Genomic DNA, 14,042 nt, shown 5'->3' on the forward strand with positions numbered 1-14,042 from the left:
GATTTCTACATGCTTTGTCCGAGCATGAAAGACAGGATTTTTTGCTAGAGATATAGCGGAAATATTGTCACACCAAAGATGAGGGGTGGTAGGTAAGCAGTAGCCAATATCCGATAGTAATTGACAGAGCCAGGTGATTTCAGATGCAGTATTAGCAAGAGAGCGGTACTCTGCTTCGGTGGAAGAGCGAGCAACAGTCGGTTGCTTCTTAGCATTCCAGCTAATCAAAGAGTTACCAAAATAGACACAGTAACCTCCAGTGGACCGGCGGTCAAGAGCACAGCCAGCCCAATCAGCGTCCGAGAAGGCAGTGAGAGTAGGAGGAGTGGAACACTTGGAAAACCAGAGACCAATATCAAGAGATCCCTTGAGGTATCTTAGAATACGCTTTACAGCCTGAAGATGTGAAAGTTTGGGAGTGTGCATATATTGGCATACAAGATTAACTGCAAAACTGAGATCAGGACGAGTCCAGGTGAGATATTGCAGAGCACCAACCAGGGAACGATACTCAGAAGCATTGTCACAGAAGGGAGAATCATGATCAAGTTTGGAGGTGCTGAGAGGAGTACTGCAAGGTTTAGCGCCAGTCATGTTGGCATTGGATAACAAATCCAATATGTATTTAGTCTGAGATAGAAAGATACCAGCAGAATATCTTTTGACTTCAAGACCAAGAAAGTAGTGCAGCGGACCCAAATCCTTGATGGGAAACAGGGAACTCAGTTGCTGAATAACTTGGTTACATGCAGCAGAGTTTGGACCAGTAACTAAAATGTCGTCGACATAAACCAGAATGAAAATCATAGCTGAACCCTTTTTGATAAACAAGAAATGGTCGCTGGGAGAGCCAACAAAACCGAGAGAAGTGATAGCACCATGAAGCTTGTCATACCAAGCCCGCGGAGCTTGTTTTAAACCATACAACGAACGATGCAAGTGACAGACATGAGATGGGTGAGCTGAATCTTCAAATCCAGGAGGTTGCTGCATAAAAACTGATTCATTGAGTGTCCCATGTAAGAAAGCATTGCTGACATCTAGTTGATTCAAGAACCAATCGAACTGGACCGCAAGAGTGAGGATGAGGCGAATGGTGACTGGCTTGGCTACCGGACTGAAGGTTTCGGTATAATCTAAACCTTCCTGCTGATTGAAGCCCTTGGCAACGAGCTGAGCTTTGTACCGGTCTATAGTACCATCGGGCTTACGTTTGATGCGAAAGACCCATTTACAGCCAACAATATTCTGTGAGGGAGACGGGGGAACAAGAGACCAAGTTCCAGTTTTGATGAGAGCAGTAACCTCTTCTTGCATAGCTTGGGACCAATGAGGATATTTGGAAGCTTGGAGATAGGTGTTAGGGATGTAATCCACTGAGAGATGAGAGGGAAGAGGGTGCTTAGTAGCAGTGAGAGCTTTGGGTTTGAAAACACCAGATTTGGACCGGGTTTGCATCGGATGGGTGTTAGAAGGTTGAAAAGAAGTGGAAGGAACGGAATCTGGAACAGGCATTACAGGACTGGAGGGAATAGGTGGGGAAGGGTTATGGGAGAAGGGGGATGGGGAAATGGAAGGGGAACGAGGGAAAGAGGAGGGAATACTAGAGGAAGAAGAAAGAGGAAAAGTAAAAGTAAGGGTTGATGGAAGAGATGAGGTAGACCTAGGAGGCAGGGATGAGGGTGAAGGTGGTATGTTGGAGATACGATGGAATGGAAAACTAGATTCATTGAAGATGACATGTCGGGAAATATATACTCGGTGAGTTGCAGGGTCAAGACATCTATAGCCCTTGTGATTTAAACTGTATCCAAGAAAGACACAGGCTCTGGTTTTAGGATCCAGCTTCGAGGAAGTATAAGGCTTAAGCCAGGGGAAGCAGGCACAACCAAAAACCTTGAGAAGGTCATAATTCGGAGCTCGATGATATAGAGATTCCCAAGGAGACTGTCTGGATGCAGTAGGCAATCAGTTGATAAGATAGATGGCAGTGTTGAAAGCCTCCACCCAATAGATATGGGGTACTTTGGAAGCTGTCAAAAGAGTGCGAGCAGTTTCAACCAAGTGACGATGCTTGCGCTCGGCACACCCATTTTGTTCGGGTGTGTGGGGGCAGGTAAGTTGATGATGAATGCCATGAGTAGCCAAGAATTGAGAGAAACTAGTGCTTAAGTACTCTCATCCGGAATCAGATCTCAAAGTAATAATTTTGGTACACAGAGAATTTTCAACCAGAGATTTGTATTCCATAAAAGTGGACAGTACATCAGATTTGCATTTCAAAGGATAAAACCAGGAGTACCTAGTAAAATCATCCACAAAAATGATGTAATACCAAAAACCTTGAGAAGAAGCTTGAGGAGAGGGTCCCCAAACATCCGTGTGGACAAGTTCTAGAGGTTTGCTAGTTGTACAAGAAGTGGATACAAAAGGAAGCTTGGAGCTTTTAGCCAATGCACAATCTGAGCAGAATGACTTAGTTACATGAGCTAAAACAGGAATACAAGATTGAGAAGCAAGTTTATGAAGAATCTTGACAGATGGGTGACCCAATCTTTGATGCCAAACATCCGTAGAAGCTTTAGCAGTGGCGGTGAGAGCTTTATGATTGCCAGTTGCAGATGAGGAAAAATGGAAAGGATAGAACCCTTGCTGAACAGGTCCTTTAAAACGCATCATCCCCGAAGAAAGATCATTCACAGTGAAGTGAGAGGGATAAAGATGCAATGAACAGTGATTATCAAGTAAAAATTGATTTGCAGATAGAAGGTTATGTTTCAAAGCAGGCACATAAAGAACTTTATTGAGATTGAAAGCACTAGTAGAAGTATGCAAAGTAGTAGAACCAGAATGAGTGATAGGCAAACCTTTGCCATCACCAATATACACTTGTTCTGGACCTGTGTATGCTTCAGGATTTTGCAGAGTGGAATAGGAGTTGGTCATGTGGGATGTTGCTCCAGAATCGACAATCCAAGTAGGATTGGATGAAGAAGCAGTAGCAACCATCGCTGCAGGAGAGGATTTTCCACCATAAGCCAGATTGAGGCGATGAGGACAATCACACGCTTCATGATCAAGTTGATGACAAATCTGACAGGGATGTTTCTTGGTGTAGGAAGAAAAATTGTTGCGACCTTCACGATTAGAATGTGAATTATTGCCACGATTAGGAAAAGATCTCGGATTGTTAGAGGATCGGTAATTGCCACGATTGAAAGGACCGCGATTATGAGAGCGATCCACTCCACGACTTGGATGACTGAAGGTAGAAGGAGAATGAGCCACAAAAGCCTGAGAGTTAAGACTGGATACAGGAAGAGGAAGAATGCCAGCAGATGTGTGAATAGCCTGAAAATAGGACATCTCAGAGATACTTTTCTTGCGATTGGCTAATTGAATCTCCTTGCTAATAAGCAAGCCATGTAATTCATCAATTGTTGTAGATCCGAGACGAAATTGAATAGCATCAACAAACGAATCATACTCAGGAGGAAGACCGTGGAGAGTGACAGAGATCAGATCGGAATCTTCAACCGGAGAGCCGGCACTGGCAAGAGCATCAGCAATTGCCTCAATTTGCTGGAGATACTGAGCAGCAGATGAAGTTCCTTTGGAAAGATTACGAAGTCGAGAGCGTAGCTTATGAATATGAGACTGAGAGGCCGTGGCAAGGCGAGATTCCAATTTCGCCCAAAGATCGCGAGCCGAATTCACACCAACAGTGTAGGGAATGAGGGAATCCAAGAGCGTGGAGTTGAGCCAGATGAGAATATTCTGGTCATTTTCATACCAAGAAACATAAGCAGGATTAAGAATGCGATTTCCTGAGGAATCAAGAAGAAATTGAACCGGCGCCGCCATAGATCCATCAATGTGACCAGTCAGATTGTATGGGCGAAAAATTGGAGCAAAGAGAGCGCTCTAAGTCAAGTAATTGGTGGTGGTGAGCTTGATTGGCACCATGGATCCAATATTTTGGATTGTGATGGAGGTAGAATTTAAAGAATTAGGGTTCGAAGATCCAGTCGGAAGGGGGTGAACTGGAGAGGCCGATTCCGATGAAGGAGATGCCATTGGCAAATAGACGAGGAAGAATGAGAGCACGAACAAAGATCTTCAACCACGATCTTCAACCACGAGCGAAGAATCGATCAAGAACGCAGAAAGAAGAAGCAGGAGAAAGGAGGATCGAAGAACGAGAGTCGTTAGACAGAGAAGGCGATTGATACCATATTTGGTAAAATATATTTTCATTTCACACTTTAATAAAGTTACAGTTTAGGTGTATATATACAACAAACTAACATAGTATCTTAACCACTAAGCTAACAGCTAAGAAGATACATTTACAATATTGCCCTTTATACAATCATGAGTACTAAACTCAAGTCCCAAACGAGTTATAATCCAAACCAAAACTGGATTACTCTTATAAACAAACTGAGACCTTATCACTTTATACTAATCTGAAATAACTAAACCGTGTGAATCATACTCACACTCTAACAAATAAAACTTACTCAAAAATATTTAATGAGTCAAGAATCCCTAACTGGCCCACCTGCCTGGGGATGAGAAAATCAAATAGGGGTGTGACATCCACACAACCCTTTTTACTTCTCCCAACCCTTTTTTGTTTTCGACAGTCGGATCGGATGAATTGAAGAAGATCAACGGACATAAATTAACAGAGAATGTGTGAGAAGTAAAAAAGGGTATGTGGTTAGCACATCCCAATCAAATATATGATGTTTCCAACCAAAGGACCAAACTCTCCACATACACGTACACGAACACGTACACGAACACATACACGAACACGTACACGAACGTCTATAAGCCCTTAGTTCTTTGTTCATCGACCTTTCTTTGTCTCAACTCTTAACGTGCATTATGTATGTTCCACAGACTGGAGCATTTCAAATTCCTTTTCAGCAGAGCCCACGGATCTCCAATGTCAAATTAGTCCCATGCGTATCTGTATGATAGTTTTTTTTTTGGTTGATTTGTGAATTTTAAGGGGTAGTTTGAAAATTTTGTCATTTTTGTTTCAATTTTTTTAAAAATAATTTTTTTGTTAATTTTTTTAAAATCTTTAGTTTTTTAAATAAATGAAAACTTTTGAAAACTAAAAGGCTAAAATTATTTTCTTAAGTTTTCAATAACATACTTTTAGTTTTTAGTGTTTAATTTTTAGTTTTACTAAAAAATAGAACAAATTAATGTAATATGCAGTCTTGGTCTCATGGTTCTAGCTTGCAGACGTGGGTTGAAAAGATTAAACGGTGAACAGAGACGAGGAAGGGGACAACCGGACAAGTGCGATTATATAAACCTATATATCTTTATATATTTATATATATAATATTGTGTATGGTGTTTGTATATGGCAGGGTACAGTAATGATGGAAAGGTCAGAGAGGAAGAAAGGAATGATGAAAATTCCTGCGCAAATGGAATGATGCATACGGTAAAAGCATGTCCAGATCCACAGACGACCAAAGCCAATCCAGCCACCAATTATTTCATCATTTTTATTTTTTTTTATTGAAATTCATACATAAATATATCTGTGAATTCTGAAATTCTTGCAGCAGCGCAACAGTAGCAAAACAAAATTAACTTATTATATTCTCTTTTGGCTGTATTTTCGTATCAATTTGTTTAGCAAGCATGCAGGTAAAAACCCAAGACCAGAACCCGGTAAAACTTTCAAGAAGATGGAAAACTTAGGAAAAAGGGATTTGAGAGCAAGACAAAAAGTAAAAAACTGTGAAGTTGGGAGGCGGCGGCTTCGAGGACGCCGGTATATTTGGCGTGTGCAGGTAAACGTAAATGTGCCTCGGTCATTGTGTAATGTGTGTATATGCATTTGTAACATATGGATGTGATATTTTGTATGCATGCATGCGGGCGTGGGTCTATGCCTCCGTAAAAATTATAAAGTGTAACTACATTTTAAGATGGGGGTTATGCTGTTCCGATTTCGTATGGTTGTTTTGAAATTGTATCGATTTTTTGTCTAGTTGATCCCTCTCATCCTTCACTGAATTGACGATCTTTCTTTTTTAACTGCGAAGCAAATGTCAAGTTAACTAAGAATGTTTATCTTCTGGTGGAATATGTAATCGTTTGGTATGCAGACGGGACGGGAGGAACGGAATGGGATGGGAAGGGACATGACAGGACGAGATGGAACGGAGAGGGAGCAAAGATGTCCTCGGATGGAAACAAGGAGGAAGAAGAAGGAGACGGAGATGTTATAATTTTGTGTTCCACAGATGTGGAACAAGTCGTTCCGGGGGGTGAGGTGGAACGAAAATTCACCCAAAATTTGTCCTGTGAAACAACGCGTTCCACTATTTTTAGGCACATCAAACGTGGAACGGAATGCCTTGTCTCCCACTTTATTCCGTCCCTTCCCATGTAACAAAAGGTACCTATAAGAACAGAGTTAAAAACTAAAGAGGAAAAAGAGAGAGAATATTGTTTTTTCTGCATCTGGTATTGGTGATTCACTACACTACTAGTAGCAGGTAGGTAAATAGTGTCATACTGTGCTGCTTCTGGCCGCTGTGCCTATGTGAATGAGATAATTAATTATGGTAGTTACTTGGGTTTGGTTGGAATTTACTCTCTGTGGGTTAGGGTTAGGGTTAGGGTTTGGGTTAGAGTTTTATTTTATTTAACTTTTTGGTGAATGGGTTAATTAGGGGTTTATTTAATTTAAGAAATTGAATGATGAGTCTCGTCAATCGCCGGGCTAATTGACGCAGTAGACTAATAAGACTACGTCTACGTCTGGAATCTTGATACGATAGTTGATCTCGATCTGTCCCCTCTTTCTTTCTGCTAGCCTATGACTCCTCTTGTAGCCTTGTTTCTGCTGCCAAACTCAATCTACCAATGGATATATATTCGATTCTGTTCGATCGTTCCCTACGTACCCTAGCCTAGGAGCTTACCTATTGTTCCATCACCGTAATCCTTATTCGATCGGGAACGTTTAATCTAACTACTGCAGCAACTACAATTTGCTGCCATGCCAAGTTTTGTATTTTTTGTCAACGCGTTTGTCCATGCATTAAGAAGGATTTTCGGAATAAGCATAAACCCACGGCAACATTGCGTGTTCGTAATTAGTGTCACGTATTAATTTATCTGTACATAAAATTATATAATTACCATAAAACGCCACATGGACATTTAACTACTGTGAAAGTTACCATTGTGCAAACCCATCATTGGTGTTAATTGACATAGAACGATAGAAACATAATATCATGCTGCAGGAAGTATTTTCACATAGTGGAGTGTAATGTCACATTTCAGAAGAAGCTAGATTATGCTAATACTATACTCTTATTCTATAACTATTTAATTATGTTTTACTATTAAACTACCATTAGCTAGTTTTTTTTTTTTTGAACTTTAACGAAAAATTCATGGTACTGTTCATTTTAACGAAAATTCATATTTTTACACTAAAAAGTTAATCCTGGTACTATTTATTTTACTATTTATTTTGTCTTTATCGTTAAAACTTAAAGTTTTCAAGTTATTTTCATTAATTTCTTTTTCCTCCCCGTGGCTAGAGAAAACCAAGAGGTAAAAATCCTAGCCGTCAATCATTGCCTTTGTGTTGGGGTTGGCAGCAATCCTTTTTTATTTCTTCCTCTTTTTTTCTCTGTTTATTTTTAGTTGCAGTCATTTTCTCTTTATGTCGAAAAAAACGTTCAATTTTTAGTTGTAGTCGCTCTCTTGCTCTGTCGAGGAGAGGCTTAAATTTCTAGCTGTGTTTGCACTTTCACTTTGTCGAGGAAAGTTTTCGTGGTTGTGGCCACGGTCTTGGCTTTTCAAATCTTGGATTCTAAACCAGCGCTTGTTTGTCAACATTGCAAAATTATAAGAGATTGGTGCAGTCTTTTTCTCGTGAGCCTCCACTATAGTTCTCGGACTTGCAATTATGTAGTCCTTGTAACTAGAGTTTAGGATTTAGGGTCCTCCGCGATTGAAGAAACATATTATATTTTTGATGTGTTTGTAATTTTAGGATTTTGATATTTTTTCAACATGTGTAGTCTTTTAAGTTGTTCTAAAAAACACTTTTAACATGTCTATCATATATACATTTTTGACTATTTACAATGTTCGCTAAAAAAAATTATAGAACAAATACAGACGAATATATTGAGTGACAATACTTGAGCCAATCGGCCCAGCCTTCACGGTCTAGGGAATGAAGAATGATTGAAGAAAGTATGGTTTCCCACCATCTTGACTATATAAAGTAAAGGTATCGAATTGCTAAGTAGAAAGTTTAAATGACAGTGTTCTCAGACTTCATCATTTTGTATTTTTCTTAAAATATTATTATATCGGGGAAATGATTATACACTATGTTAAGATATTAGATCCTTCAGCATTTTATGTCAACAGACAATTTTAGACAGACAAGGATTGTCTACCTTCTTTGTTTCCGTGGTCTCATGTTTTGTGTGGTCACGGTTAAGTCATCTCAAAATTTTATTGTTTCTTTATAGAGATAATAAGACAAAAATGAATAGTAATATAAAATGTTGACGTGACTTTAACCATGACTACACAAACAAGAGAATATGGAAGGGTACAGAAACAAGGATGGCAGACAATCCTTGTTCATTTTAGACAAGTGCAATCATGGTTGTTCTGACCTAACGCTCAATTTTTTTAAGAAATATTTTGGACAATATATCGAAACGTGTTATATATAAATTTATAGTTTTAAACCAATTTAGGGTGTGAACGAAATATATCGAAAGAAACCAGGGTCTAACTTGTTTTACGTTTACCTATGTTTCTTTCTTTCTTTCTTTCTTTCTTTCCAAACGCTAAGTTCGTGTATGTTAAGCATGGAAGTCAAAGATAGCCGCAATCAAAAGTCATACATATATACCGACCATGAAATACGATAAAGAATACTACCGGCGGGCATCCATGGCATGGAATGGAACTGAAAGTTCAAGTTGAAAGTTGAAATCATCTGATTAAATTTGTATACTAACAATATTTATATCATAAAATATCTGGGCGTGTCATTCTTCTGGGGAATATGTGATGATGAGATAAATTAGTTGGACCCACATCGGTGACCACAACAAAGGCAAAGTCGTGGAGATCATGGGTTGCAATTCCTTCCTTCTGGTCGTCCATGCAAGCTAGGTTTCAGCTGGTGGCAACTACGGAGGTCAATGTATTAGGTTATAACTTTGACAATTTCTTACCCCGAAAAAAGCAAAAGAGTATTTTCCTTTGATTGGGGGGATAATTTGCTAACTTTAAGATCACTAAAGTTGCTTCAATCTCATTGTAAAAGGTATTGACTATTAATCAACACCAAACCATGTAATTTTCTAAAAGAAAACGATGGCTAACTATATAATAGTTCAACATTCAAATATATATTTATATATGTTAACCTACATATAAACTACAAATAATTTCAAACCTCTCGAAAGAGACATTAGAATCAAGGCATGTACATCATCTCTGAGCATCTTTCTAGCCTTTATCTGCTCCACCTACTTCTGGTCCAGGGCATTCTTTGATTGATTAAGCATGTCTTATGTGAAATTAGTCCAAATCAAAATGGCTAATTGTTTGCCAAACACTAGGAACTTTTAAATTAATTGTTATATTTTTTAATCAAGGTTTGTCATTTTGCACAGTGTGATTACTAGTACAATTTAGGGCCAACATTTGTGAGAGAGAGATCTGGATATATATACAGTGGCTGATTGGCTCATTCAGGATTCGAACTTTGGCAGTTCCAGTGTTAAAGCACAAAACAGAGCACGAACCATACAAAAAAAATTTCAATTTATTCACTAAGGTATTTTATCGAACTCTTGGTGGCCTTGTTGTTGTCAACCAAACCATGTTACTCACATGTAAACAGATATTGATATATGGCGAAGCAATATGATGAGTGATATCGAGAAATTTGTCGAGTACTGTAGACAACTTGGTGCCTAGCAGGCATACACCAAAGTATCAAATACTTGATAAACACAAAAAAAAACTTATATCAAACATTTAAAGAGTTCTTGTACGACCTTCACATATATATTTATCGTGCTCCGGATAATCATGGGACCATCTTGGTCACAATATACATCTGCGTCCCTGTTTATATTTATCTATTTATATATATATATATATATATATATATATATATATATATATATATTCTCTACTATGTTCTAGCTAACAAGTCAAATCAAATGATAATGCACAGACAGCAAATAAGAGACAAAACAAAGTTTGAAAACAATTTCCAAATTATTGACCAAAAAAAAAAAACAATTTCCAAATCTCATAAACTTTAATTAATTAATGGTGCATTTTTAGTGTAATTCATGTGAGATATATTTTTACACTAAAAAAAGTAAACACACGTAAAATATAAAAAGTCTGCCGTCCTTATCCTATTTCACTTTATCATCTTCGTGTGAAGAATTAATAAGGGAATGAACGAGGAATGAAAATATTATCTTTTTTGGGGTCAATGATTAATATTATTACTAGTGTGTTGTAGATATTGATTACTAATTTTTTATTCTTCCGATCTGGACTCTGGAAAATGAAGAATGATTGAAGAGAAAGGGTTCCCATCCGATCCCCACCATATTTTGACTTTGCAAGCTCAACTGCTCAAGGCATCGAATTAGGTGAAAAGTTTGAATTATTGTGCTGTTTTAATTTGGATTGATAAACTTTTACTTTCTGTGTGTACCCTTTTGGCTATGGCTAGTGGTCCAGTCGACCAGATCTCCGGACGTTACGAATGATTTCTGAAAAACAAAAGATTGTAGAACCAAAGCTTCTAGATTATTTGTTTTGTGTTAGGGTTTTTGGCCTCTTATATTTCACGAACAGAGTCGCATTGTAATCACACGCAACGTAAAGATGGAACCTCACAAGGTCTCAATTTTGATTACTGAAACCAATTCGTCTTCCTATAAAAAATGATGAAAAATTTATCATGTATCAAGCAATCGGTATTTCATTAGTTCATAAAAGTACAAAACATCAAAAGATGTCGAGAAAAAGAAAACCTATTGATAAGAATTATGATGAAGTCATTACAAAACATCAAAAGATGTTTGGAAATAGAGAGAAACAAAATTATGATTTGTTTGTTCCTGAAAATATTTCATCGCCTAGACGTCTAGAGAATGGCGAATTCTAATTTGTTTAAATTCTAAGAATAGACATAAAAATTGTTTGTTTTGAGTTTTGACATAAGATATTTTCAAAAGTTATGGATGGAGAGATTTTTTTAATGTGTTTGAAACATGAGACGATACATTATATGTTATTTTACAAGTATAGAGAAGTTTTTTATCTAAGTATTTCTTCACTTGTATAATAAAATATGACATATATGTCTGTATTCCAGACACGCTGTAATTATTTTCTTCCTTGTGGACTTTTGAATTGGTTGACATTTGCATTGCATGGCTGCATGCCCGCGACTATTATTATTCCCTTCGATGTTACTTACTACATTATATTTTCTTTGTTAAAAAGGGAGTTTGAAATTTGTGGTACATTTGTGGGTATAACCGTCGGCGTGTCAGTTCTTTGTACATATCTTCTTTGTGGATTTTTGTAGGTTACCTCTTCAAATTGAGTACCTGCATTAACATAGTCGTATATGTTAATAGTAAGTTGGCACCGGCCCATCTGTATGTTATGAACATTGAAGACAGAGAAACCCTTGATTTAATTAGGTTCCCCCGTTCAGAGAAATGAGATTGGAGCAATGTGATATGAGGATAGAAATTAGATTATATGGGAAGGAAACGACGCTTAATCTAGAAAAGTAATTGGAAAATTGTTAATAAACTAGTTAAGAGGTTATTTGCTGCTATCATTTTTCATTCTACGTCACATGATAAGCCAAAAAACCGAACGACAACTTTGATCCGAGATGAAATAAAATACAAAAATTACAAAATAAATGAATAGATAGAGGTTACGGCACGACATGCAGCACAATCTAAAAGTAAATTAGCTTCCGAGGTCAAGCAATCTCTATTTCACTATAGGAATTTGCAAATGAATGGTGGACTAGGCCACTTGATCATTTAGGTTGTTTGTTCAGCATTGACGAGGTCTATAGCGTCAATATGTTAAGTTGTTTAAAGCTCTCCCTAGGACGGACGAAGAAAGACACGAACCGAACAAGCAAACCATCTTAAGTAAGAAAAGGGGCCGAATCTCTTATGTTGTATGGATCGTGAACTCAAATTAGACACCGAAACTAAAACTTACAATGACACACTTATCAAATTGTTCTTTGATCCATTCCAACATCTATTCTACATCAAAGATGCATATGTGAGTCAAAATTCAAATATAGCAGCTACACATATCATAGTATATGATCAGCATTACGCACATGCGTACAAACAGCTAGATCGATGAGAAGACTAGACTGTCTTGCCAACAACTTTTGGAATAAGATCTCCATTCCTTTATATCATAATTTTGCTTTGTTGGTTGGACATTACCTTTGATCCTTGTTTCTCTCTCTCTCTCTCTCTCTCTCTACACACACACATATATATATATATATATATATATATATATTTATTTATTTATATATGACATGTGCATGGTCAAAATCTAGGGAATATGTGATGAATAAAGATGTTGGGCCCACGGGATATTGGAATTAGGTGGTTGAATTTTGAATGTTACAAATGAAACCGCAAATTGATCGTAATTTGCTTTTACTAAACATGCGATTGGCTGTTTCCAAGACCTAGAACTATCCTCTCATGCACGTAAGCTGCCATGCAAGGGACATCATCGCTCATCAATAGCTGCCACGTTCAAAATGCTTCACTTCCACGCCATCTGTGAATGTCGTCATGGATTTATACACACTTTGCAATCAATTTCCAATTTGGATCATTATTATTTTATTCTCTCAATTCTACCAAAGTCCAAATAAAAGTGCGATGTCTAAGGGCCGTTTACTAACTTAAAAAAAATTAATAATGTTAAAGAGACTCTATCCGAAAGATAATACCAGGGAGACTAATGCCATTCATACCATATTTTTTTTTGTACCATATTTTCATATCATCTTAGATGCCATTTAATGTGGATAGCTACATTATTTGAATTAATCAGATTTTTAAATTTAGTTCATTATTTAATAAACTAATAATTAAGAAAAACCAATTAATTAAATGATGATTGTGGTATAAGAGTCTTTCTCCTTCCTTTTCTTGGGTTTTGCAAATTTTTCAAATGATGTGATTGTCCACATCAGATGCTACCTAAGGTGGTATATAAATGTGGTATAAAAATATGGTATGAATAACATTACTCTTTTTAAATCAAATGATATGCTTATTGATGATTTGATTATACTTATGCGTTGATTAACGTGTTTAATTTTTATTGGTGACATATCATTTGGTTTGCAAATTTATTTTAAAATTTTGATCTCCCACACGTTACCTCTCTCAAAATAAGACTCTTTAGGGACTCTCTATCACCTCACAGTTTAACGTTAATTATCATACCAACATTGTAAAACATTGTGCAAAAAAACATGAAATGACAAAAAGTCTATGAAAATCCCACTTTTGAGATAATCTATTTAGCATTTCTCTTAAAACGAAAAACTACTATTTTGAGTTTCAAAGTTTTGCCTTTCAATTTATAAAAAATTAAAAATTAAAAAAATAAAAAACTAAAACTAAAAACAAAATATTTATCAAATAAAGCGAAAAAAAAAAGTTTTGAACTCAAGATACAGGGGGTTGTAAGGCCGAAACCTATCTCCTCTACGGTGGAGGGCTTTCCAAAGGTTCAATGAGGCCAGCCCAATTGCATCCCAGTTAAGCACAGGCTTCCTAAGACTTCCTTAGTATCCAGTATAACTGAATTTGATCCAAAGTGGAAGAGAATGTGCGCCCAAAAAGCAAAAAAAAGAGTTGAAGCGTAGAGTTTTACCATGCATTTTCTAACCGATCCAA

This window comes from Malus domestica, chromosome 16 (genome assembly GCF_042453785.1).
Source record: "Malus domestica chromosome 16, GDT2T_hap1".
In the NCBI taxonomy this organism is placed as follows: Eukaryota; Viridiplantae; Streptophyta; class Magnoliopsida; order Rosales; family Rosaceae; genus Malus; species Malus domestica.